This window comes from Pipistrellus hanaki, assembly GCF_964339955.1.
Source record: "Pipistrellus hanaki genome assembly, chromosome: 12".
Classification (NCBI taxonomy): Eukaryota; Metazoa; Chordata; class Mammalia; order Chiroptera; family Vespertilionidae; genus Pipistrellus; species Pipistrellus hanaki.
The window spans coordinates 357,116-381,679 of NC_140514.1; the positions used below are offsets into that span (position 1 = coordinate 357,116).

Consider the following 24,564-nt stretch of genomic DNA (forward strand, 5'->3'; position numbering starts at 1 on the left):
TGGCTTGTCTCAGTTCCTCTGTCTAATCCTCTCTCCCATTCTGGGTCCTGCAGTAGTCTTTCCTTCCCTCCCTCTCACACCCCGAGCTCACACCAGACCTATCAGGACTGAGTCACTGTCTCTGGGTGCTTGTCCCTCACTATGTTGCTTCCTTGTCTAGACACTGCACTTACAGCTGTGACTTATCTATCATGGAGAATCAGGACAGTTCCCTGCCTTTCCTTCCAGAAGCCCCACAGGGACAGCAGTGTGTGTGTGTGTGTGTGTGTGTGTGTGTGGGTGGGTGCACAAAGGGACACAGGGATTGCAGCCTTGTGTGTGTGTGTGGGTGCATACAGGGACAGCAACCGTGTGTGGGGGGGGGGCAAGAGGGTACACCCAGGGACACAGGGACTGTAGCCGTGCAGGGGCAGAAGGGCAGTCACAACCCCTCCCTTCCTGCAGGCCGTCCCCTGTCCCAAGGGCAGCGGCTCTCTGTGCCTGGGACGCAGTGGACACAGGAGCCGCTCACCCTGAGGAGGACACCCCGACAGAAGCAGCCCACTACACGCACACTCTCTTCCGAAGCTGCCGCTCTTCCTGTGCCCGAACCACAGCTCCTCAGGTGCGTGCCTGCGGTTAACTCCTTTTCTGAATGGACGTGTCACATTCCCCAGAACACACACACTGCAACTTAGTGAACCATTCCTGTGGACTCCCCTACTAATGGAGTTTTAGGTTATTTTATTTCATATATTTGCTTTATTCCACTATACAAAGGTGCGATAAATACCACACATTACACATATTTCCATAATATGGTTTTTAAAATGATGCTGTCACTACTGTTAGACGTGTAAAGATGCCTGCATTGTTAGTAACGTATGACTCTGCCCACTAGCCCTGTGCCATCACCAACAGGTCCCACAGTGCTTACCTCTGGGAGCGGCACTCCCCAATCACTGCTGCATTGCTCTGCCTGAGCATGTAGTGGGTTAAACGTATTTCTTTGTGGCCTCTTGCATTTCCTCTGCTGTAAAGTTATTATTTCCACCCTTTGCTTATTTCTTCTTAAAAGTCCACATCAATCTGAAATAGCTCTTTGCATATTAAGGTGTTAATCTAACCCCCTTGCCCATCTTATCTGTTGCACATATTTTCTGCTGGCCTTCTTTTTTACTTTGCTGTGGTAATTCTCCCCGAATATAACTCAACAATGTAGGTCAGCCAGCAGCAGTGATGACCTCTGCAGGTGCACCCTGGGCTGGCCGCTCTGCCCACCCAGAGCTGTGTGCTCCCCACCAGCCCTCAGCCAGGCTGCTCCTATAACTGGCAGCTGCCTCCGCCTGACCTGCCACCCCTCAGGGGGACGTGACAATAGAGACCACATGAGTGTGAGGAGGGAATTGCCCTGAATGAGCGGCAACTGCTTCTCCTCATCCTGGGCAGGCAGGTCTCTGAGATGCTTCTGAGACCGTCTGGTCTGTGTTAGCATTTCCACCCTAACTGAGATTTTGATCAAGTGTTAGTAAAAAAAATAAATAAATAAAAATAATAATAAAAATAAAATAAAATAAAAATAAATCAAATATTCAAATATATTTTGACAGAAAAATATTAACAGAACTGGACATTTATATAAATATTTAAATTATCCTTGCGATTGTCTAGTTCAGTGGTTGGCAAACTGTGGCTCGCGAGCCACATGCAGCTCTTTGGCCCCTTGAGTTTTTAGCAAAGGCCAGTTTAGGAGTACCCTAATTAAGTTAATAACAATGTATCTACCTATTATAGTTTAAGTTTAAAAAATTTGGCTCTCAAAAGAAATTTCAATCGTTGTACTGTTGATATTTGGCTCTCTTAACTAATGAGTTTGCCGATCACTGGTCTAGTTCATTTTTTAAATTCAGTGTCTTAAAATATGTTTCAGGGGCAGACAATACTAAAAGAATAAAGACGAGAAAAACTATAGGAGCTTATGTCTGTAAGTGATAGCATGTATAATCTGTGGGCTATGTTTATGGCCACTGGAGACAAAATACAATGTCCACAGAGGAGGGGCTCCCTGGAGGGTCAGAAGAGACCCCAAAGGACAGCGTGGACCAGAAGGCAGAGGAGCGAGTGCCCGGAGGCAGCGGCAGGGGGAGGAAGGAGCATGAGGTGGACCACAGGGTTTTGAAGGGGACACCGGATGCAACATGGCCTCCCTGGGAGTGGTCAAGCGTACAGGTGACATGGTCTAGCTGGGGTCCACCCACCAGACGGTGGGATGTGAGGCTGAGGCTGAATGACACTCACCCCCCCCCACCCACCGCCCACTGTGTCTGAATCTGGGGCCATGGATGAGATCAAAGGGGAAACTTTGGAGAAGTTTCCGGAGAAAGGCAGGATGAGACACACCTCCACAGACTGCAGTGGACAGGCCACGAGGAAATTGCTGCCCAGGACTGGCCCCAAAGGGGCAGAGACAGGTAAGAGCTTGAGGGGGAAAGAAAGCAAGCTGCTCTCTCTTCCTTTTAGATGCAGGACAGGTGGATGCCCGTCACAGGGAGAGGTGGCAGAATGAAAGAGAAGGGCAGGGGAGGACCACGGGGGAAGGCCCAGCCAAGAGGAGAGGCAGCGGCACTGAGATGAGAGGGAAGACAGCGGGAAGGGGAGGGTGCAGAGGTCAGGGGCGGCAGCTGTGGTTGTAAGGAAGCAGCCTGACAGAGGCGGTCCAGACCAGATGTGGACCTGTGTCAGGACCTGTGAGCACCGTAGCCCCTCTTATGCACAGGGCACACAGGCTCGCTGTGCAGACAGCTGTGCCTCCAGGTGGGGCTGCACACCCGGTGAAGGGACCTGCTTTACCTTGCAGGAAGTCTTCTCTCCTAGGAATGGAGGCAGCGTGCCTCTGTGGGCAGGACACGGGCCCAGGGTCAGCGTTCTCTCTAAGCTCTTATCCTGGTCCTCGCCAGCTTGGGACTATGGCGAAGTCACTTGATTTCTCTGTGCCTTGATTTCTCCATCTGCAAAACATGAACAACAATGCACAGCACCAATGATTGCACCAGCACACTAAGAAGCAGTGTGAATAGAGCATGCTCTTTGCAATGGTCAGCAGGGAAACTCAGCTTCCTCCGGGGTCAAATGTCTTCTTTCCTACCTATGGACAGAGGTTCCCCTGCAGAATTCTTCTCCTGCACTTGGAGCTACTCTCTCGGCTCTGAGAAAGCATCTCCCTGGGCCTTGCTCAGTTGTCCTGTCTGGGACCAGTCCTGTCTGGGAAGGCTTGCTCCTGACAGCTAAGTCAAACTGAGAGAGGTTCTGCTCTACCTGAGAACATTCTAGAACTTCTGGTTCTGGGGCCCAGTGGCCCTCCAGGCATCCTTCCATGGCTGTTCTTCCTAGATCTGGGATGGCAGCAGCCTAAACACAGCATGGCAGCACAGATCCTGCCTAGAACACGCATGTCATCCTATGTAGTCTGTGATCTGTCTGAAGACCACAGGGGCTGGTCTCATGTAGTTGGTAAAGCTAAAAGTTAAAGTTTAAGAACATTCTTTTCTTATCCTCTGTCATTAATCCATCAACAAAACTTTCTAATTTTATGGATGCAGAAACTGACACTAAGAGAGGCTGAAAGATTTGCTCAAAGCTCCCCAGGTAGTCAGGGGGAGCACCGTGATGGAAATCTCACTCTCTTGTTGGCAAATCTAGGACTCCTCCCAATGTTCAAGTCCCCGAAACTCCCCCAGGAAGGAGACCAAGGCCAGGATTGGAGTCCCGTGGTCCTGGATGGCCTGGGGTGGGACACGGAGTCCTTCCTCCTGACACCTTCCATGGGCTCATTCCCTCCGTGTGCCTGCTCCTGTGACTCAGGGATGAAACCTCTCCCATGGCTCTAACCCACAGCCATGTCAGGAGCGCAGGTCAGTGCACCCGAGTGTGCGATGCTCAGAGATGACACATGGAGGAACACACGTGACGCTGCACACAACCAGCAGCACACACTAAGACAAGCATCAATTCCCCTCGTAACCTCTCATTCGGACAACAGGCACCGGGACAGTGGAGGGACGTGAGAAACAGCACCAGGACCCTCTTCCTCAGAGTGCAGCAGCCTCCCTGCTCCTGGGAGCCAGGCCTTGCTGCTGCTGCTGGCCCGCAGGAACGGAGCATCCCTGGGGCTGTCACTCCATACCAGGCTGCGTAACTAACAAGACTATCACACATCTGGATAGACATTGGGGTTGCTTCCTGTTTTCTCCTAAACAAACTGCCTTGTGGACATTCCTGCCGGCATGTCCTCCAGCACAGGCACTCAGATTTCTCACCTTTAAATCTGAGCAGACCTGGGCGAGCTGTCCCTCAGCATGAGCTGGCGTCTCTGTTTGGTGGCAGGTGCATGTTGGACGGTCCCCAAGTCTGACCGCCTTTGCCACCATTTCTCTTTCTTCTTCTGTGGGGGACTGACCGTGCCGGCTGCCTTTTGGACACAGGTTGATATTTAATCTGGATATTTACTCGGCCCACCTCTGGCCTTCACCTCTGGAGACAAGTCCTGCTGCCCGAGGTGGGACTCGGATGCGTGCAGGTGTGCTCCGTCTGCTCTCCTGTGCCACCCCCTGAGAAGCCTGGCCTCGAGAGGGACAGGCACGGCTCATCACAAAGGCTCTCCTCGGCGTGACCGCCTCCCTCGGACTAGGCTCCACATTCAAGGGCCAGGGGAGCCCTGTTGGGACTGGACCAGCTCTGGGACCAGTGGTCCCGTGAAGAGGTACAAAGGCGGGAGCGCCTGCATGGACCTGGCCAGCGGGGCTCCAGTGGCACAGGGGCTGCTTCGGATCAGGGACACGCCTTTTCTGAGGGGCTGCCTGGATTCTGGCCGGAGGACCAGACAGATGGCCGAGGGAGACGCAGACTGAGAATGCGCATGGGCGTGGCCAGGGAGAGGAAGTTTAAGTAAAGGACAAAAGCAGGCACGCCATCACAGGCTGCCGGTGCACAGAACGGGTTTCGGTGCCATGTGAGTGTGGCGAGGGGTCTCAGAGGGTTTCAAGTCCAAGTCTGGTGAAAGCGATACAATTCCTGTTCAGCTGGCTGCCCAAGCCTGGGCTTGGTGTTCCACCGGGAACCAGGAGGGTCTGGCGGGGATGAGCTGGGGCTCTTCTCCCCCCACCGGGAAGAGCACCTGCCACTGGAGCCCGCCGCCGCCAGCTTCAGCTCAGCGTGGGGACAGCTTCTCGTGTACGTTTCCGTGCCCTTTATTTCACCAGACAGCTTTTATTTGTCAGATTCAGAATCCCATACTACTCATTTTAAACAGCTCTTAAGTAAAACACACACAAATCCAACCAGGTAACAGGTGGCAGGACCAGTGCTGACATTTCCTCGCGTCCGTCTCTCTGGGGTCAGCATGCTGTACGATCTTGATACGTAAGGTCAGTCCGTCCTTATTTATCCTCCAAAAGGATCATTTTTCAGCCTGCAAGCTGACATGGTCAAATTGGTCAAGTGCGATAGAAGATGGATCTTCCACCCGTGTGTGACCAACGGTGACAGGGACGTTTGTCTCAAATACCACCACCGCTGAGAAGGGACCATGTCCTTCACGGGCAGGGCGCCCCACACTGGGAGCCACCAGCTCCGTGACCACCGCGGAGGAGCCCCTGCCTGGGACAGCAGTGCCGCCACATGCCTGAAACGCCGCGCTTCCCAAACCTCCTGACGTAGCCCTGCTGTCTCATATGTTGAAGGACCCTGAATGTGACTGAAACCAGGTCACTGCCGCTGAGATAGGTTATGACATGGTCACACAGACTAGGGGGGCTTTCTAAAGGGGGTTTGGACAGACACACAGGCAGGGCGAGCACGCCGTGACCAGGGCAGGAAGAGCGCGATGCTTCTACAGGCTCCGGCCGCCACCGACACGGGACACCAGAGGCCTGAGCATCAGAGCAGACGCTCCCTCCGCTCAGGAGGAACCAGCCAGGGAACCCTGGGCTCTGACAGGGATGCCACCCTCCAGGCTGGGAGACAGTGACCCTCCTCTGTCCGCAGCCTGAGCAAGTGCACCATCTCTGGGTCTCCTCACCCCTGGAGGCGCCGCCTACACCAGTCTGTGGGTGAGGGTCTCTACTGGGGCTCCTGGGAAGGAGCGTCTTGGCACCACCTGTGACCCTCTTCACTTCATTCTTGGCTCTTACTTCAAAGCCACTGACAACACCCTCCACTGGAGGTTTTCATTTGGATGGAGGGGAAGGTCAAGGGTCACAGCCACAGCCTAGCTTGAGGCCTGGCCCTCTGTCTTCGGCCAGCCTTGCAGGCTGAGGGGCGTCTTAGGCACATCTGCAATTGTCCTTTTCGTTCAGATGGCACTGGTAGACGCTCCAGCTGGCTCTGGAAAACGGGGCGTCAGAGGAGTAGGAAATCTTCCCACGTTCTCTTGGGTCCCAGGCGGAGCCTCCCCTGACCTGAGGAGAAGTAGGATGGCTAGAGCTGGATCTGAAACAAGACGCATCCGCCAGGAGTCCTGTGTTTGACCGCTGTAAGGAGTCCTCGAGTGTCAGAAAGAAGGATGGAGAACACAGGAATGGAGCTAAGCCAAGTCATAGGTTAGAATGAAAACAGGAAGTGAGTGGGCAGTTTTAACCTGTGGGAGGGAGAGATGCAGCTCAGCTGGCTGGGAGCAGGGAGGGACCCTGCAGGCGAGCACAGGGCTCCGGGGCTGAGGCAGGAGGGGGACGACTCCCATGGCTGGGCTGGGCATCTGTGGAGGCTCCAAGCCTGGGACAGGAGCCGCCTGCCTCCCTGCACAGCCTGATCTGAGGGGGCTGAGGGTGGCCCTCTTGCTGTGGGTAGGGCAGGCCACCAAGGGCTGCTTAGACCTGGCTTGTGCACGGTCCATTCTGGGAGACCTGTCTGTGCTGACTCCCCCACAATCTGTGTGGACCCTCCTGTCCGCAGCAGTTCTGACGGGGTGAGCCTCTCCCACGGGGGGGTGGGGTGTTGGGGTTGGTGGTGGTGGTGGGGGGGGGGGCTCGGCTGCTCCATGCCCTCGGCCCTGCGGTGCTCACTTTGCACACAGCCGGAGGACAAGGTGACAGGAGGAACCTGAAAGGCCGCACCCGCTCTCGGAGGCCCGGTCCTGGGCAGTCGGCTCTGACACAGCCGTGCCTGAGCCTGTCAATCAGCCTGGAGCGAGGGCACTCCTTCCAGGGGAGCCCTTCCTTCAGGGAGGCCTCAGGCAGTGAAAGGCTAACATGAGGCACTGCCTAAAGTCCCTTTGAAACTGGCTAATTTTGAAGTCCCTCAATTAAAACAGAATTTAGGGGCAAAATTTTCCTGCCTGGCTTGCTTTCCTTACCCCTGGAAAGTGTGGACTCCTCTGAGAAGGCACTTTACATTGCTTCAAAATACTCCCTCTCAACAAATGCCAGTTTTAGTACCGTATTTTCTGGCGTATAAGACGACCCCTAATTTTACAGTTAAAACATAGGTTTAGGCCTATATTCGCTGTATAAGACTACCCCCCACTTCCGAGGCAACACCAGTTCTTTTTTTAATAGACCGCCTCTCTGATTCTGGCCAATCCAAGTGGGCTTTTTATGCATGCAAATTATACATGTTCTGTACCCGAAGCTACACTGTGTTCTAGTAAAAAGCCTGCTAGGGCGGTGGTATAGTGCCATCCTAGATTTCCAAGTGAGGTGCTTTCTATCCGTCCTCTTTTCTCTGTTTCCTCTGCTGAGACCTGAATTCAGACCACTGAAAAAGCCCAGTTGACTTTTTTTCGTTTCAAAAGTCGTCTTATATGACGGAAAATATGGTAATTCTGAATTTTTTATCTTGACTATAATAAACAAACTAGCACACTGTACCTGACTTCTGCCACTGCTCCTACTGCAATTACTTTCCCCAGAGGTGCCCAAGTCCCACACTCAGGCGCACTTTCTCGCTCGGCCCCTGACCCGTCCCTTCTCATACTGCTCCTGAGCCCCTCCTGCTGTGGGGGTGCAGTTCCTCCTCATTTTCAAGTTGTTCTTCCTACCCCCAAATTTAGATGCTCCCAGAATTCTGTTCCAGAGTCTCCGCTTTCATTCTTGGAAATTCTGTTCACTGCTTGAATTTAACTTTCACCTCCAACTAAACAGCCCATACAGCTTCGCCTCCAAGCTTGTTTTTTCACCAAATCTTTTCCCAGTTTCTGGCATCTACCTCATTTCCCTGCCCAGACACCTAGGGATGCCTCCTGGTTGCTTCCCTCCCTGCCACCAGCCAACTCTGACCCCCACTTCCATCAGGGCCACCGACACCCCGTCACCTTTCCTCCAGCAGAAAGTCACCCTGGCCTGCTCTTCCCTCTCCCGTGGGCAGCAGGTGCCGGGCTCACAGACTTTCTGTCTCAGCTCTGCCGTGACTCAGCCTCCTCACACCTTCCTCCTGGTCCCATGGCATCTGGGCATCCCATCTCAGCACCCGCTATCCCATCAGATGTGGCCAGATCTCTGTTTACATCTCCAGTAGAATCTAAGCCATCCAGTGCACTCTGATGTTTTTTCACTATAGGTTTTTTTGTTGTTGTTTATTTGTAAACCTTATACAGAAGCCCAATGTATAAGATGGAGAAGAGCTCAGACACTCTGGATGGAGCGGGTGAGGGGTGGGGACCCTGGCATTTTGATCTTCACTCATTCGGCCACTGCACTTCTGGAAACCCTGGCTCCACAGGGCTCTGCATCCTGGGGGGTGGGCTCCTCCCTCCCGCCTGCATGGTCATCAGTGCAGCCAGCACCAGGTCCTGGACCAGAGGCCTGAGCTTCATTACCTGGCACGGTGCCTCACCAGGAAAGGCCCGTGGTCCTTACTGAGTTGAAGCCAACATAAAAGCAGCCACTGTAAGCAAAGTCCAGACAGCTCTCTCTAAAAGGCACAGCTCCCTCAGAAGCCCACCAGATGGGTGTTCTCAGCGACCCCACAGTCTGGGGAGACAGACATGCCTCCTGTGGTCCCGAGAGTGTGGCAGTGCTCAGGCCCCAGTGAACTAACCTGGGAGGTGTGACAGATGCCACACTCACCTACCTACATTAGCATATATTTACATACATTTGCATAGAACATTCAGGTCACCCCCTGCTCTCAAACCTGCATGCTGGATGAATTTTTTAAGAAAGCAGTGTGACCTATGGCAATTATATTCAAACCCAATATTCAGAACAAGATACATGAAGCAAAACAAAAATCTAAACCAATCAATGACACACCTGATTAGATAAAGATGGTAGAGCTGCAGCGAGAAACAGAAAACCAGCTGCTCGCTGCCTTAAAGTGGCAGAGCCCACACCAAGACCATCTCCTTGAGGATCACTCCCCTGCCTCTGCCAACACTCTCTGGGCCTGTCAGGTGTCTAAGGTCCAATTTCCAGCTTCGCCATTGTAAGGCGGCAGGTCCCACTGTCCCCACTGCACATGGCCTCTGTGGATTGACTGAGCCCTGGCTGGGCTCCCCTGCATGAGAGCTGGACCAGGTGTGCTTCCCTCCTGACCAGGGCTCTGCCTCTCATAGACGGAAGAGAGGGGGAGGGGCTCAGGGAGGCCCATGATGAGGGAGCAGAAGGCAGGGGGTGGGAGAGGTGGAGACAGGCTGGTGCAGCCCATCTGAGGGGTCCTGACCAGTGGAGTTCCCTCCACTCACCGAGTCTCCATGTCTTAGTGACAAACAGCTTCTCACCCTCACTGGAGGTCAGCTTCTCCCTGCTGTTTGCTGCCAAAATTGTACTTTTCCGGACCAGCTCCAATAAATAGTATGTCTATAACCCCCACAGAACAGCCCTTTAGCTTTATGGATTAATGTTAACTCTCCACGAGTCTGGAGACTGGCCTGTTGCCATCATTAGCTCCAGGGCATCTGGGACCTCGGGGCTAGCTGTGTCTGTGACGTCACAGCAGTCGGGACAATGGGCTGAAGCAATGGCAATGTGCTTGAAGCAGGACCCTGGGAGACACACTCAGGACAGAGTCCCATGGGAGAAGGCAAGGACTCAGCCAGAGGTCACATGACACCTCATGGGAGGAGGCACTAGGAGGCGGTCCTGGTCCTGACTCAGTGGGCCCAATCCTGGCCAGGAGTCCAGTTCCCATCAGACTCCGGGCTCCAGATCTATCTGTTTGTGGAGCTACTGACTGAAGAACCTTGCACATCAAGAGAAAATAGCTCAATATTTGAAGGTGACATGAGGAATGAGCATTTTTTTAAATTCTAGGATTCATCCTGCTATAAACATTGGTTTGAGTCACCGTGTTCTTGCAGAGATGACCTGCAGCAGGGGCTCTGAGGTAAGCCCCTGAAGATGACTCGCTGTCTCAGCTGTCTGTCTCAGTTCAGAACATTCTGAAGGACCAGGTGATGTGAGCAGCCTCAGCAGCCTGTTGGGGGCTGTGCCCTGTGCTGATGCACCCTGATATCGTGCTGACAGTCACGGGTGGTAGGGAGGGCATGCAGAGCACAGTGACTTTGGACCAATACACTGACATTCGTGGAGCCTCAGCAGTGAGCGCACGGGCTGGGACAGAGCCTGGGCCTGGTCTGGCTCTTGCCTAAGTAGCTTCCTCACTGTAGATGCGTGACCGAATTTCATTTTAAAACAGGATTAGATAGAGGGATTAAACAGTTAAGTTCTCTTGCTGCTGCTTTAAAAGTCCTAGCAACACTGAAGGGAATTAACACGTCTAATGAACGTGATGTGTCCAGAATGGTCCTCGAGCTTCTGCCCAGAGTCTCTGTCCCCGGGGTCTTCCTGGCCCAGGCAATGGAACCCACACATCCAGTTGCTCATCTCAGAAACTCAGCGTCACCATTCATCTTCCCTTCCTTTCAATTCCCAGGTCAACAAGTCTTCATGACTTTATCTCAAAATCCATATTGAATTGTTTTTCTTAATCGACACCTCGGCCTAAGCTACACTACCTCATCTGACAAATGAAGCCCCTTTTGAATTGGCTTCCTACTGCTCCTCCATCCCTGTACCCATCAAATCTCCAGGCTGCTGATGACACTCATTGTCTTTTATCAAATATCTCCTGGACCAAACATGAGGAATCTCCCGGGGTCACAGATCCTCGCACTCTGGGCAGAGTGCTGGGTGCCCCTCCTTGCAGCAGGAGCCTGAGGCAGCGTGGCCGCCGGGTCAGCTGCCGACCACCCAGGGGTGCAGTGATGTGTACCTGGTGTGATTCCTGCGAATTCTCTGGGCTCCTAGGCTCTACAGCTTGCAGCTTACCAGATGGTTTCCAAGGGAGACGTTCAGCTGTGTCTAGCCAAAATCTTGCATAACAACCATCTCCCTCCTTCCACCGCCACACGGACCTGCCAGCAGGCCGGCTCTCTGACTGCAGACGCTCTTCCTGACCAGGAGCTGGTGCACAAGCACTCGGCCTCCTGAGGATCCTTTCATGCAGCTGCTCCGTCCCGCTCGCTCTCACCTCAACCTTCCCTCACGTCCATCTTATTTGCAGATTCTATTTGCAAGACCATAGAATTGCATCTTTGTGTCAACGTTGAAGAACAGTTAAAGAGAAGACAAATTAAAATAACCCGAGTGATACAAATTACATTTTATTAAGCAATTAAATGATTTCTGTGCTCCAAGTCACACTGATCACATCTATTTTCGTAGGGACCTTGTTCTAGTATGTTCCCGACAATCAGTGCTAAATTACAAAGGGGATCCCATGACATTGCCTATTATTTTCTTATCAATTACCATCTCTGGCAGAAATAGAAAAGGTTCCATGACTGCTTCCAGCACTCCCCCATCTTCCCCTGAGCTCTGATCATCGACCCAGGCCCTCAAGGCACCCCACAGCTTCCAGCTCAGCTTCACGGCCTCCCTTGAGCGGCATCTGTCCCTGTCTGACACATTTCTCACTCATCGTTCTTGAACTCACCTCAATGCAGCCTCTGGAACTCAGGGCCAGAGCTGCCAAGTTCTGAGGCCCCTACCCCACCCCGCACTTTCCCTCCTGAAAATCAAGTTTTCACCCCGCGCTTTTTTCACCTGGGCAGCTCTCACGTGGAGCATGTGGGACACTATCCTCTGCTCCTCCTCCACACGCTCTCATTTCCCTCCAGCCTGAGTCTCAGCTCATCCAAGGCTCAGAGTCCTGGTACTGCCCAAACCCAGGACCGCCCCACACTCCTTGGAGATCTTTGCTCCCAGCGCAGGGTCATGACTTCCCAAACTCCCCACAACACCTGAATGAGTTCTGCACCTAGGCTACAGCCATCACCTGACTCCACCAACCCTAACAACCATCACCTGACTCCAACAACCCTAACAGCCATCACCTGACTCCAACAACACGCACTCAGAGCTCTGCCCGGGGCACCACATGCGGCCACTGCACGCTTGCAGGAGAACCCCCAGAGCAGTCTGCGGGCTCAGACAGGCACTACCGCGCTTGCAGCTGAAGCCAAGCCTGCTTTGGTATTTCAGATGTCCTCTTGGAAGGGGCTCCGACTCCCCTCCAGACACTCACACTGATATTACACATGGACCCACTGCTCGAGGGCCAGTCTAGCCTTCCTCCCCCAAAGCTGAACCCCAGCTTCCTTTAGAGACGGTGCTTTAAAAGGATCGGTGTCTAGTCACTTTAAAAATAATTCAGCTCACAACCAGGACTCAGTGTTCCCATCCTCTCCTCCACCTCTATTTTGGGACATAGCCCTGTTACCGCTGAGCAGACTGACATTCACAGCAGGTACACTGACACATGGAGACTGCATCGGCTCACTAATTGGATCTCTGCACTTGCAAGGATGAGGGCACAAGGAGGTGGTGCTGAGACCTGTGAGTTCAGAACCCCACTTGCCGCCCATTTCCTGTAAGTGAAGGACATTGGCAGCTTCAGGGCAAGGCACGCGTAGACACACCCAGCCCAGCCCCAGACAGAAGGAATGCCACTCTGAACAAGAACACTGATAACGCATAAAGGAAACAGGTGTGTTCTCCCCTTCTCCCACAGAAGAACACAAGATTGATGCAAGAAGCTCCCCAGCACTCATGAGAGCTACACATGCAAATCTCCCATGAAACGATGGGCGGCTGCCCTCATCCATCACTGCACAGCAGCTCCGCAGTGTCCCTCCTGGAAGTGCTGAAGCAGCGGCCTTGCGAGAGGAGGCTCCCGCAGAGCGGGGACAAGCGCAGAGCCACAAGGCTGAACAATTCAGAGGTCAGCGCACCACCCACCTGCCTGTGAGGCACAGGATCAGCAAGAGAACATGATCACAGACCTCCTGACTTCTGACACACTGTATAATATTTCGTATATAACCACAGATTTATATATTTATAAATTCTGCTCATCACAAGTAATTATATATTTATACTAGAGGCCTAATGCACGAAATTCGTGCATTGTGGGGGGAGGGTGTCCTTCAGCCCAGCCTGCACCCTCTTAAATCTGGGATCCCTCTCACAATCCAGGACTGATGGCTCCCAACTGCTCACCTGCCTGCCTTCTTGATTGCCCCTAACAGCTTCTGCCTGCAAGCCTGATCATCCTCGGGGTCCTCAAACTTTTTAAAGTGGGGGCCAGATCACGGTCCCTCAGAGAGCTGGAGGGCCGGACTATATGAACTACTAATCCCTACTGTAACACCTTGGCTGCGCTCACTGCCCAAAAAACCTGGCGGGCAGGATCAGACTCCCCTGGGGGCTGCATGTGGCCCGAGGGCCGTAGTTTGAAGACCCCTTCGAGTTCCCTGCCAGCCTGAATGATGCCTAACTGCTCCCCTGCCAGACTGTTTGCCCCTAACTACCCTCCTCTGGAGGCCTGGTCACCCCTAACTGCCCTCCCCTGCAGGCCTGGTCCCCCCAACTGCCCTCCCCTACAGGCCAGGTCAACCCAACTTCCCTCCTCTGCTGGCCTAGTTATCCCTAACTGTCCTCCCCTGCAGGCTTGATCACCCCCAACTGCCCTCCGCTGCAGGCTTGATCATCCCCAACTGCCCACCCTTGCAGTCCTGGTCCCTCCCAGCTGCCCTCCCCTGCTGGCCCGATCTCCCGCAACTGACCTCCCTTGCAGACCTGGTTCCTCCCAACTGTCCTCCCCTGCTAGCCATTTTGTGGTGGCCATCTTGTGTCCACATGGGGACAGGATCTTTGACCACATAGGGGCAGCCATTTTGTGTGTTGGAGTGATGGTCAATCTGTATATTACTCTTTTATTAGATAGGATAGAGGCCTGGTGCATGGGTGGGGGCCAGCTAGTTTGCCCTGAAGGATGTTCTGGATCAGGGTAGGGTGACTTAGGTGAGGGGCCTGTGGTGGTTTGCAGGCCAGTCATGCCCCCCAGCGACCCAAGCAGAGGCCCTGGTATCTGGGATTTATTTATTTTCTACAATTGAAACTTTGTAGCCTGGAGTGGAGCCACGCCTTCTGCGGTAGCAGCCATTTCTGTTGGGATTTATTTACCTTCTATAATTGAAACTTTGTAGCCTTAAGCAGAGGCCAAGCCAGGCCAGGGTGTGCAGAAAGCTTGGCTCCTTCCATCCCCAGGGGCAACCCTAGCCTCCTGCTCTCTCTAGCTCTGTGGCTGCTGCCATTTTTGTTTTATTTATCATTTTTAAAAATTTTATTTATCTTCTATAATTGAAACTTTGTAGCCTGTAGTGGAGGCTGGGCCAGCCAGGGTGTGCAGAAAACTTGGCTTCCTCTATCTCTGGGGAAATCCAAGCTTCCCTCCTGCTCTCTCTGTGGCCGAAGCCATAATGGTTGGGTTAATTTGTACACTCGCTCCTGATTGGCTGGTGGGCATTGCTTATGGTTGCAGGGGAGGTGTGGTCAATTTGCATATTACTCTTTTATTAGATAGGATATATATGTGATATTAACATATTTACATGTACATGTATTTGTATTTTATTTGTGCATATATTTGTATTTATGTACAATGTATTTATATTACAGCATTTATATATAAAATATATAAATACATTATACACACACATTGTATGTACTATAAGCCCATATGGAGCAGACACAATAGTAACAATATGTACAGTCTGCACAGGGCCCTGGAGACATGGCAGAGACATGCCCCCGCAGTTAAGGACATTGGCTCGACAGTTAAAATGCCTACCTCGGGTAGAATCCTACCTGTGTCATTTACTAACTATGTGACATTGGGCACATTATTTATATTCTGCTCACCAGTGTCCTCTAATACAAATTATGGATAAGAACAGTACCAATTTCATGGGAGTTTTTAAGACTAAATGGTATATGCTGAGTGGTACTTTTCTAACCAAGTTTGATACCTAGTGGATACTTAATATTTGGTTACTATTATCATCAGTTAGTCTACGTTCTTTCCATGTAACCCACCTCATTGATCTGTATAAAGCCCTTTTATTGCTGCTTTTTGGAAAAGGAAATTAAGACTTTGATGGGATTTGCACAAAGGCATACAAATGGTAACTGGCTGTGCCAGGACGAACCAAATGGCACTTGTTAGCTGCTTTAAATGAATTTGCTGCAAAGGGTTAGGAGCACAGATTTATAAAGCTGGTACTAGTCCAGCAGATTCCTCCTTCTGGTTGCATGGTCAGCTTTGCTTTAAAACAGTCACCATTCAGAGCACAGTTCATGGAGTTTTTTGGGAAGCAGATACTGATTTTAACTCAAGTGGGTGCAAAGGTGGCTCTTGCTGGGTTCCAGTCTGAGGAAACTGGGTTCCCTGGGGTGCCAGCTGCAGACACCCCAGTGCTCATGGATCAGCAACCATAGTGGCTAATTGGGATGCACCAGGACAAAAAATAGCCCTAACCCAAAACCTTGTTGTATGGCACTTCTCTCTCTCCAACAAGAGAAAGGCTGATACGTGCTTCCTAACCAAGGATGCTGAGGAGGAGGCTGTTGTGGACAGGACATGGCACGGGGGCTCAGTGGGAATCAGCAGGAAGCCTGGAAAGTGAAGATCTGGGACTGGGCTGCCTTCAGCTGGTGCTGAGTGATGGCCGTTGGTGCCACATGCCCTCCCTCCTGAGCATTTCTGATTCTGAGTTGCATCCTAAAGACAGGACCAAAGAAGAGCAGTCTAGGGACCCTAGTCTGAACAGCTGCACAATGGCAGCTGGATAGGAACTGATGGTTGAAGGCATGGCGCTGGGCACTGGAGACAGATGAGGTGGGCTGAGGAGTGAAGGCAGGCACCCACCCCTGAGTAAACCACTCCCTGTGGACCCAACTGAAAGGGCGCTGAGACAGACCACCCCACATCCTCTCCCCTGTGGGCCCCAGGAGCACACAGACACATCAACCTCACCACACCAGACCAGACTCAAGTCACTAGACAGTAAGTTCTTTGTCCAAAGATGTAGCTGCACTCGCCAAGTGGCCATTGTACCAAGTGCCCGTAATCCAAACCATCTGTGCCTTGCTTCTTCTAATCTCTGGGGTTTGTATTTCTCTTCTACTAGTAAGTCATTCCCAGGTTTATCCATCTGATGAACTAAATTCCAAGGGCCAGTTCTGAGGTCGCCTTCCTTCAAAGACACCTTTGACCTCTCTGGTCAGAGTTCAGGTCTCCTTTGTGTTCTCCGACCTCATCTCACCCAGACTCTGCAGAGGCAGTGAAAGGTGACTGAGCCCTCCCAGGACATGGGGTCCTTACCTTTACATGTCTCCTTGGGCAGCCATACAGATGGGGGGCCCACCAGAACCTTTCTTGACGGGATGTTGTTGGTAATTTGTGAGAGAGAAACACTTGATTGGATCCAATAGCTACATTTTTGTCTCTTCCACCAGATGTGGGCCACTCTAGAGAAAAATAAAGGGCAGAGAAATGAGGTTGACATTCATAATAAAACAAAATTCCTACATTGGGGCAGTGAGTCTCAGGGAGGTTTGCACTTGAAGACAGTGGCGTCCGAATAAGCAGACCCACACAGATGCCACAGGGAGGGACGGCAGAGACACACCAATTCATTTCTGATAAATGATTCATTATAGAAAACTTAGTCATTGTGATATAAAAACTACCCAAAACTGTAAACATATTCTTATAGGTGTAGGAGTTATTTTGTGATGGAGTCTAGGAAGTATGAAATATTGAGAGGATAATCAGAAGCATTATGTATGCGTCTGCACATATACACACAGCTTGTATCACCAGCAGGTTGCCGTACATGTCTTTATTTTTGTTTCTCTACTATGAAGAAATAAGTAAGCTGCAGCCCTTTCCATCCAAAAGACTTTAGAGCATGTTAGTTGCTATCTTAAAACATACCTTGATAATTTAAAATTTTATTTTTAAAACTATAAAGCATTGGGGCTAAAGAAAAACAGATTTGGTGTTTCCCTTCCTTCTTTTACTCCCTCTTTTTTTCCCACCTTTTGCTTTTCCTCTAAATTTGTTTCCAAATGATGAGCTATAATTTCCCAGGCTGATACATGTAAGTACTTCTCCATATCCTATGTAATAAAAGGCTAATATGCAAATCGACTGAATGGCAGAATGACCAGTCACTATGACACACACTGACCACCAGGGGACAGATGCTCAACACAGAAGTTGCTCTCTCCCCCCCCCCCCCCCCCGTGGTCAATGCACTCCCACAGGGGGAAGCACTGCTCAGCCAGAAGCCCTGAGCTGGGCTCACAGCTGGCAAGCCCAGCGGGAGGGCTAAGGATGTCTGACTGCCAGCATAGCCCACTTCCCCAAAGGCTCCCAGACTGTGAGAGGGCGCAGGCCTGGCTGAGAGACCCCCCCAAGTGCATGAATTTCAGGCACCAGGCCTCTAGTATATTATAACTGGGTTATCTTTATTCTCATTATATTAAAAATGTGATATAATTTTCACTATTATTGTTTTAAAATTTATCTTTATAGTTGAAAGTACTACAGCTATCCCCCTTCCCCCCTATTTATCTCCTGTACCCACTTATTTTTTTAATTTAAATTTATATATATGTAATAAAATATTTTTTATTGAGTTTTAAAGAGAGAGGGGGAGAGAGAGAGACATTGGCTGCTTCCTGTTAGCCTCCCACTGGGGATCAAACCTGCATCCCAGGCATGTGTCCTGACAGGGAATCAAACCATCAACCTCTCGGTGCATCAGATGATGGCCAACCAATTGAGCCACACTGGCCAGTGCTTAATTTATATTTTAAATATCAGAGAAATAGGTAATCTGCAGTACAAGAAATCTGAGCTGCTAGAGAGAATTTCCAGGTGAATGTACTCCTTGCTAATTTGTATTTGTTTGGGGCGGGGCATGTGAGCCTTGTGGCCCAAGAGCCGAGCTGAGTGACAGCTCTGAGCACCCCCACTGACCTCAGCTATCACCCAAACTACCCACCACCTAGAATCATCTGCAGTCCCTCAAAGCGGTTCTGATGGAAACAAAATTTTATTTATTTCACCAGCTTTCAATACAGGCATTGAACAGCTCTTAGCAACTCTGTCAACATGGACCCTCTGCAACAGCCCTGAAGGCCCCCGGGAAATTGGTCAACTGCTGCCAGAACATGCTGTCAGCAGGGAGGGAGCACCTGTCAGTCAGCAAAGGGAGGTCACCTGAAGGAAGGCGGGAGGAGGCGGCTGCTCCAGGAGAACACTCACAAGGCATTCTCCCTACTCCCCCCTCCACCACCCCAGACTCCAGGGAAGACTTCTCCAGGAATTCCGGACCCTGAGAGTCCAGACCACCCGTGGGCTGCCAGGCCACCATTATCAGCCTCAAGATGAACAACAGGAAGTATCAATTTTTAAAAAACGTAATACACATCTCATCAAAGCCATCTATACACACGGCTTAGGGGTCAAACAGCACTACAGGGCTTGTTATGAAAACGGTGCTCCTCAAATATCACCGGGTCTAGTTCCAGCTCCCCACTGGGAAGCCTTCAATGTGTTGGCAAAGCTCCCAATGTGTATTTACTGCATGATGATGGTTCTAGTAGTTGCCAATGCTAGACCATGGGTTTTTAGTTGGGACCAACTGTGTGTAAACTCAACTTCATTTTTTTTTTTGTTGGAGCACATGACATACTTTTGTGCATTTTAAGGTTAAATATATTATTATTATAAAACCACCACATTGTCAAGAGGATAATTACTGCCACATTCCTGGGGGGTGACTAACAGTGTCTTTGTTCAGTGTCTTTGAACATATTGTTAGGGTGGTTTTTTGTTGTTGTTTTTTTTTTATCTCTTTTAACACAATAATACATGAAATCCTGAATAACAATTTTTTTCTTCATTCACAATTTTTATTTCTTGCAATTAACTTTTGTAAAGTTGATTGGTTTTTTAAAAAATGAATACTTCTACTCACCATTACTGCCCGCCCCCTGCCAGGGAAGGAGTAACGTGGGGGCAGCTGAAATACTAGTAGATCCTCCAGCCCACCCTCCTGCACACACACCACAAAATGGCAGCCCTTCAAGTTCACCTGATTCAAGTTCCAAATTAATTCTGACCCTCAGCAAGTGCCACAAACGAATGCCGCGGGAATCACAAAGTGAAGCTAGTCACTGGTTTCCGTTTCTGAGAACCTACGGCTCTCCAGATGAACCGCTGAGAGGAGAGGGAGCACGCAAAATGGCCAGTAGAGCCCACGTGGGAGAGATACAGGTATTTCCTTTTTAGTAAAATAAATACATTGCAGAAAAGCTTGTTGAAAAATAATTTTTCCAATTAAATTACTCTCCCCATTACCTTTCATTATAAAATATGAAATGATTTAGATGAAAATATTTGGCTGTTGAATACAATAGAATCAAAATTAAGAAAGGAATGTTCTTCTAAAACCTCATCAAATTATAATAACAGCCACAATACTCAAATAAACAGTTAACAAAAATTCTTTTTTAAACAATTAAAACCATTAAATGCATATTTGTTTACTTCAAGACATAAATGATTTAATTATTCAAATTAAACTTAAAACCCCTAATGGGAGAAATAAAGAATGAGAAGAATAATTGGATATGTATATATTGCTTCTTATTGAAAAGACCAAATACAGCAGAAATGACAATAATTCCCAAGAAAATATTTATAGATTTTTATGCAAAACCAAGATCCTAAATGAATACATTATAGACTGACAAACTCACAGGGCAATTCGTCTAGAAGAATAAGCTAGCAAGAATATCGAAGTGTTCTTTTAAAGAAGATAATTATAATAGCTTGCTATGCCAGATTTTAAAATACGATTTATAGCAATAATCATCAATCAGCTACTGGGTTGAAAATAAGGAAAGTTGACCAGTGGCTTGGAATAGTGAATCTAAAATAAGTACTTAAGATCCAAGTAAACAAAGCAACAACCATACTGCACCTGTGACTTCATTGTCAAGAGGTAAAATATTTTTCATATACGGTATTACCTACCCCAAATTTTCCCATGCTCTATTTTGTTAAAGGATAACTTTCAAAAGAAGACAAAAATCATGATTCTTATATAATATAAAATGAACACACATTAAAGATTTTTAAAACTCATTATCTAATGAGGAAACCAAGCAGATGTTACTACCCATTCAAAGGAAAATCCCAAGAACAGACATGTGAATAGATGAGGAATTTTGAAATGAATTTGCAAACAGATGCAAAGCTGGCCAACCCATAGCATCAGGCGAGCTTCCAGCAGACACAGTGTGCCTTCCAGCCCAGGGACAGGACTGCTCTGCATTGCGACAGGCTGTCCACCCTCCCTCAGCTCCGACAGCTCAAAGCAGCGAAAGAGCAGAACCTCCAGACTCACAATCCCAGAGCCCAGAAAGCTGTGCCCTAAACCATGCAGTTGGCCATCGAAGCACAAATTTTCCTTTATGGTTTGCACAGTTGTTTCTTTTTTGTACTGAAGACTTTTACACATGTGTTATTGATCCCACATGGATCAATTGCTTATCATAACCCCCATCCCTCCCAGCTTTACACACACACACACACACACACACACACACACACACACACAGCCAGGATGCATCTCTAAACCTCCACTTCCTGAAACGCTGCCACTCAAAGAGCAGCGCCTCTGCTACTCCTGGCTCCTTGGGCCTTCCCTCCCACACACTCTGCAGGTTCCATGGAGACCTGCAGCTGGGGAGGCGGTCAGAAGAGAGGAGACAGGGTGGGCAATTAGGTTAAGGTTGGTGTTTATCATTGACGTGGGCTCCACTGGAGGACATTTCTTTTCTGGGACAAGTTTTAGGTAGTGACTCTGACCCTGTCACAGCCATGCCGTAGAGCTGCCATACAAGTCAGAGTGCTAAGTGCTTTGCCTCTCAAACGAAATGCAGTTTGTACAAATAACCTGGAGAAGTATGACACTGGGCAGGTAAGGTCTTCACAGTTCTGTGGGATTAATCATCTGAAACGACCAGAGAAAGCTCCGCCATATTCTAAGGGCTCTGAGCACCCCCAGGGCTCCTGGAGCTGCACACAGCCAGGCCACAGTTCAGCCAAGGGGACAGCCCAGGTGATGATTTTTAGAAAGCAACTTTTGACTTTGATGTTAGCTCCAAAAGCTCACATTCTTGTCTTCTTTTCTAAAGTTATTTTCACGTGGGATGAAGATGTTCCTAAAATGTTACCGGGCTGGCCCAATCTATCACACCTGAGAGGTTCTGGTCTACTCTGCGTGGTGCAGAGGCTGAGAGTGGTTTTTGTGTTGAAGACAAACGCCTGTGCTCTTTCTGCCTGTCTGGGCTGTGTGAAATGGGAGGAGGAAACGGTCGCTAACTGTTAGCACCTCGGGGCTAGCTGATCACTTGGAGGAAAAGACCTCCCTCTTGGAATGGAAACTCCACCTCTACACCCACCCAGGCTGCTGCTCACCTCCACCATCTTTAAAGAGAGAGGGAAAGATAATTTGAGCAAGAGGGACGGGCCTTAGTAGTAAACCCACCCATCCACCCCGTTTCTGCCTAACCTTCCACGTCCTGACCCCCACCGCTGGGTCAGAGTGCTGGATGTTAGGAGCACTAGGGGAGCTCCCAGTCTTGCTGGGAGTGAGTCCTGAAGGATGATGCAAGGACACTGGGAAGGCTCTAATCTGGCTCAATCTGGGCACATTTTACTTTTCTGCATCTTTCTGGGATCGTTGAGCACCCATTTTCTTTACTCTGTGAATTTGTTTGTGGGACACATGCATGCCTGTTGTACTAACTATACCACACAATGCAAAATCCTCTAACCTGTCTCAAATCTGAAAGTCAGACAGCCACACACCAACCATAATAACTCATCAACATGAAAGCAGGAAATTAATGATACAAATATTGGTTTTAAGAAAAAGGCAGAAGCAACATGAGTGAAAGGAGCACTGGACATACTAGTTTCACCTACATGATGATTTACTATGTCCTTGGAAAAGTCATTTAACGCCTGTTGCAACACCCATGTGTAGTAAATGTCTATGATTATACTTGGTCTGCATTCCTAATGAGTTATTTTGAAGATCAAATGAGAGGCTGGAAAAGTATAAATACAGGAGACTTCCTGTATGTGGTGCTCAGAGATTTGGAAGAGACGCCTCCCTCTGGGCCATGTGCAATAAATGACTCCTAATTAATTGGCTCATTAAGGCATCTTGTATCTCATTTGCTGACTTACAATACAACAAGATGATGCTTAACCATCACTGATTCATTAATTCAAGTAAATACCTATCAAGTCTCCAGGGCTGTTACAGGCCAGGCCCTGAGGATAAACACTGGAGCAAGGTGCTGACCCTCAACTACCTCAACAATTTTATTGTCTAGTGGGCAAGCCTGACAAATCATTTATACTAGTATAAACTGATCTGCTGTAAACGGGTCAGTACCACACAATACCACAGATATTGGTACGATGGGGGAGGCACTATGGGCTCACACTGAAGGACAATATTTCAGTTGCTGAGATGAGGAAAGTCTTCCCATAAGAAGTAACACCTGTGTTGAGGCCTAAGGGATAAACTGGAATAAGCCGAAGAAGGGGGAGAGGCAGGGTTTTAACTTTTGCCCTAAGGATGGTTTCCCGGTGTGCAATCTGAGATGACAGAGTTTGCCTGGTGACTTTCACGCTGGCTGGACCGTGAGTAATGGACAGGGAGAGGCAGGTCTGGAGGGAGGCAGGCTATGCGGAGGCTAGTCACAGAGCCTCCCGGCACAGGCAGTGAGAACGCACATGTCAAAGATGGAGCACGTGCAGCCGCTGGGTACGAGGGGGGTTCAGTTTGACCGTGGTTCTGAGATAAATCTGGGACTCCGGGCGGACGGGGGCTGTGACAGGAAGAGGGAGGTACAGAATCACAGAGGCAGACTTTAACGTTCAGGTTCCGGTCAGAGCATTGCTTCCTCAGAGAGGTTTGGGCCCAGCTTCCCAGGAATATCAGCACTATTTCCCAGACGACACGCTCTTTGAAACCTGCCCTGGCCGGCTCCCAAGACAGTTTGCGACTTCACTTCTGTGAGGACCTGCGGGCTGGTTCTCCCTCCGCCTCATACAGAGGGATGCTCTCTGAGGGTCGTGGCCTCTAAACGTTTCTCTTTCTCCTGGGACAATGGCCGCCCTTCTCGGGCTCTGCCTGCCACCTCCGTGTGGACAGTTCTCGGTGGATCCTGAGCACTTCAATGCCTTCCACACTGTGAATCCAATGTCCAAGCTCATCTACGGGGCTATGTGCCGTATGTCACCACGGTCACCCTGAGCGAATCGTCACCTCCCGGCCCTCCCGCTGCAGGTGCTCCTCCTGGGCTCAGTTCTACGAAGGACAAGTCCGGCAACACAGCAGCCGCTCTTTCTTCCCCTTCACTCTCCAGATCTAACGGTATTTCCCCAGACCATCCATCGTCTCCGTGCCCCACTCCTGCCTCAGTCCCAGCCCTCATGTTCTCTCAACTCCATGAGCACACACCATCGACATGAGTACTCCCCCACCTCCGTGTTACCCATCTTTGAGTTGCCCTCCATAAAGACATTAGAATCAAATTTCTCCTATTTTTAACTCCTTCTCTGGGTTCCCACTGACTACAAAAACCAATCCATTCATCCATCCAATCCACCCATCTACCCATCCATCCATCATCTAGCCACCCATTCATCCGTCCATCGATGCTCCTTGGCTCACTGTCCAAGCTTCTCCACAAGTGATAGAGCCACTTCTCTAGCCTCCACCTCTGGCCTCTGCCGCTTGGATAACATACATGATGCAGCCCTAGTGCGGCACCTGACACTCCATTGTCCTTGCACCCATGCACATGTTTTTTTTCCTCTTGCATTGTTCCTTTTTTCTCTCTTCATGGCATTACCAAAACAATAGCAAATGCTGGCAACACTCAAGGCCTAAGGCTGTGATATCAGATGGGCAAACAAAAACCTGACTAGGAGTTTAAAAGGAAACCCTGGAGAAAGTTCCTGGGTATCCAAAGGCTGCTGGCATGTGCAAAACTGTGTGCATGTCCAGGAAAGACAGAGCCACTCATCCCTGGGTGGCCTGGAGGTCCTGAGCAAGTGCAGACTGAGGGTGAGGCTGTTCTGTAAAAGGCCTGAAGTGTTCGGCACACCTTCTCACACAGCTCCCTCGGCACAGGGTAGAAGGTA

At 49.9% G+C, this 24,564-nt stretch overlaps 1 protein-coding gene across 13 annotated transcripts in view; it reads right to left on the reverse strand.

Moving 5' to 3' along the window:
- The window catches only part of MYT1L (myelin transcription factor 1 like), a 268,531-nt gene that overhangs the window by 89,057 nt on the left and 154,910 nt on the right, over positions 1-24,564 (reverse strand). For all 13 annotated transcript variants that reach the window (XR_014796441.1, XM_084900059.1, XM_084900067.1 and 10 more), the window contains exons 4-5: positions 16,639-16,784; positions 2,830-2,987 (exon numbers count right to left, since the gene is read on the reverse strand). The gene's annotated coding sequence lies outside the window, so the exon portion shown is untranslated. The remainder of the gene's footprint in view (positions 1-2,829; positions 2,988-16,638; positions 16,785-24,564) is intronic.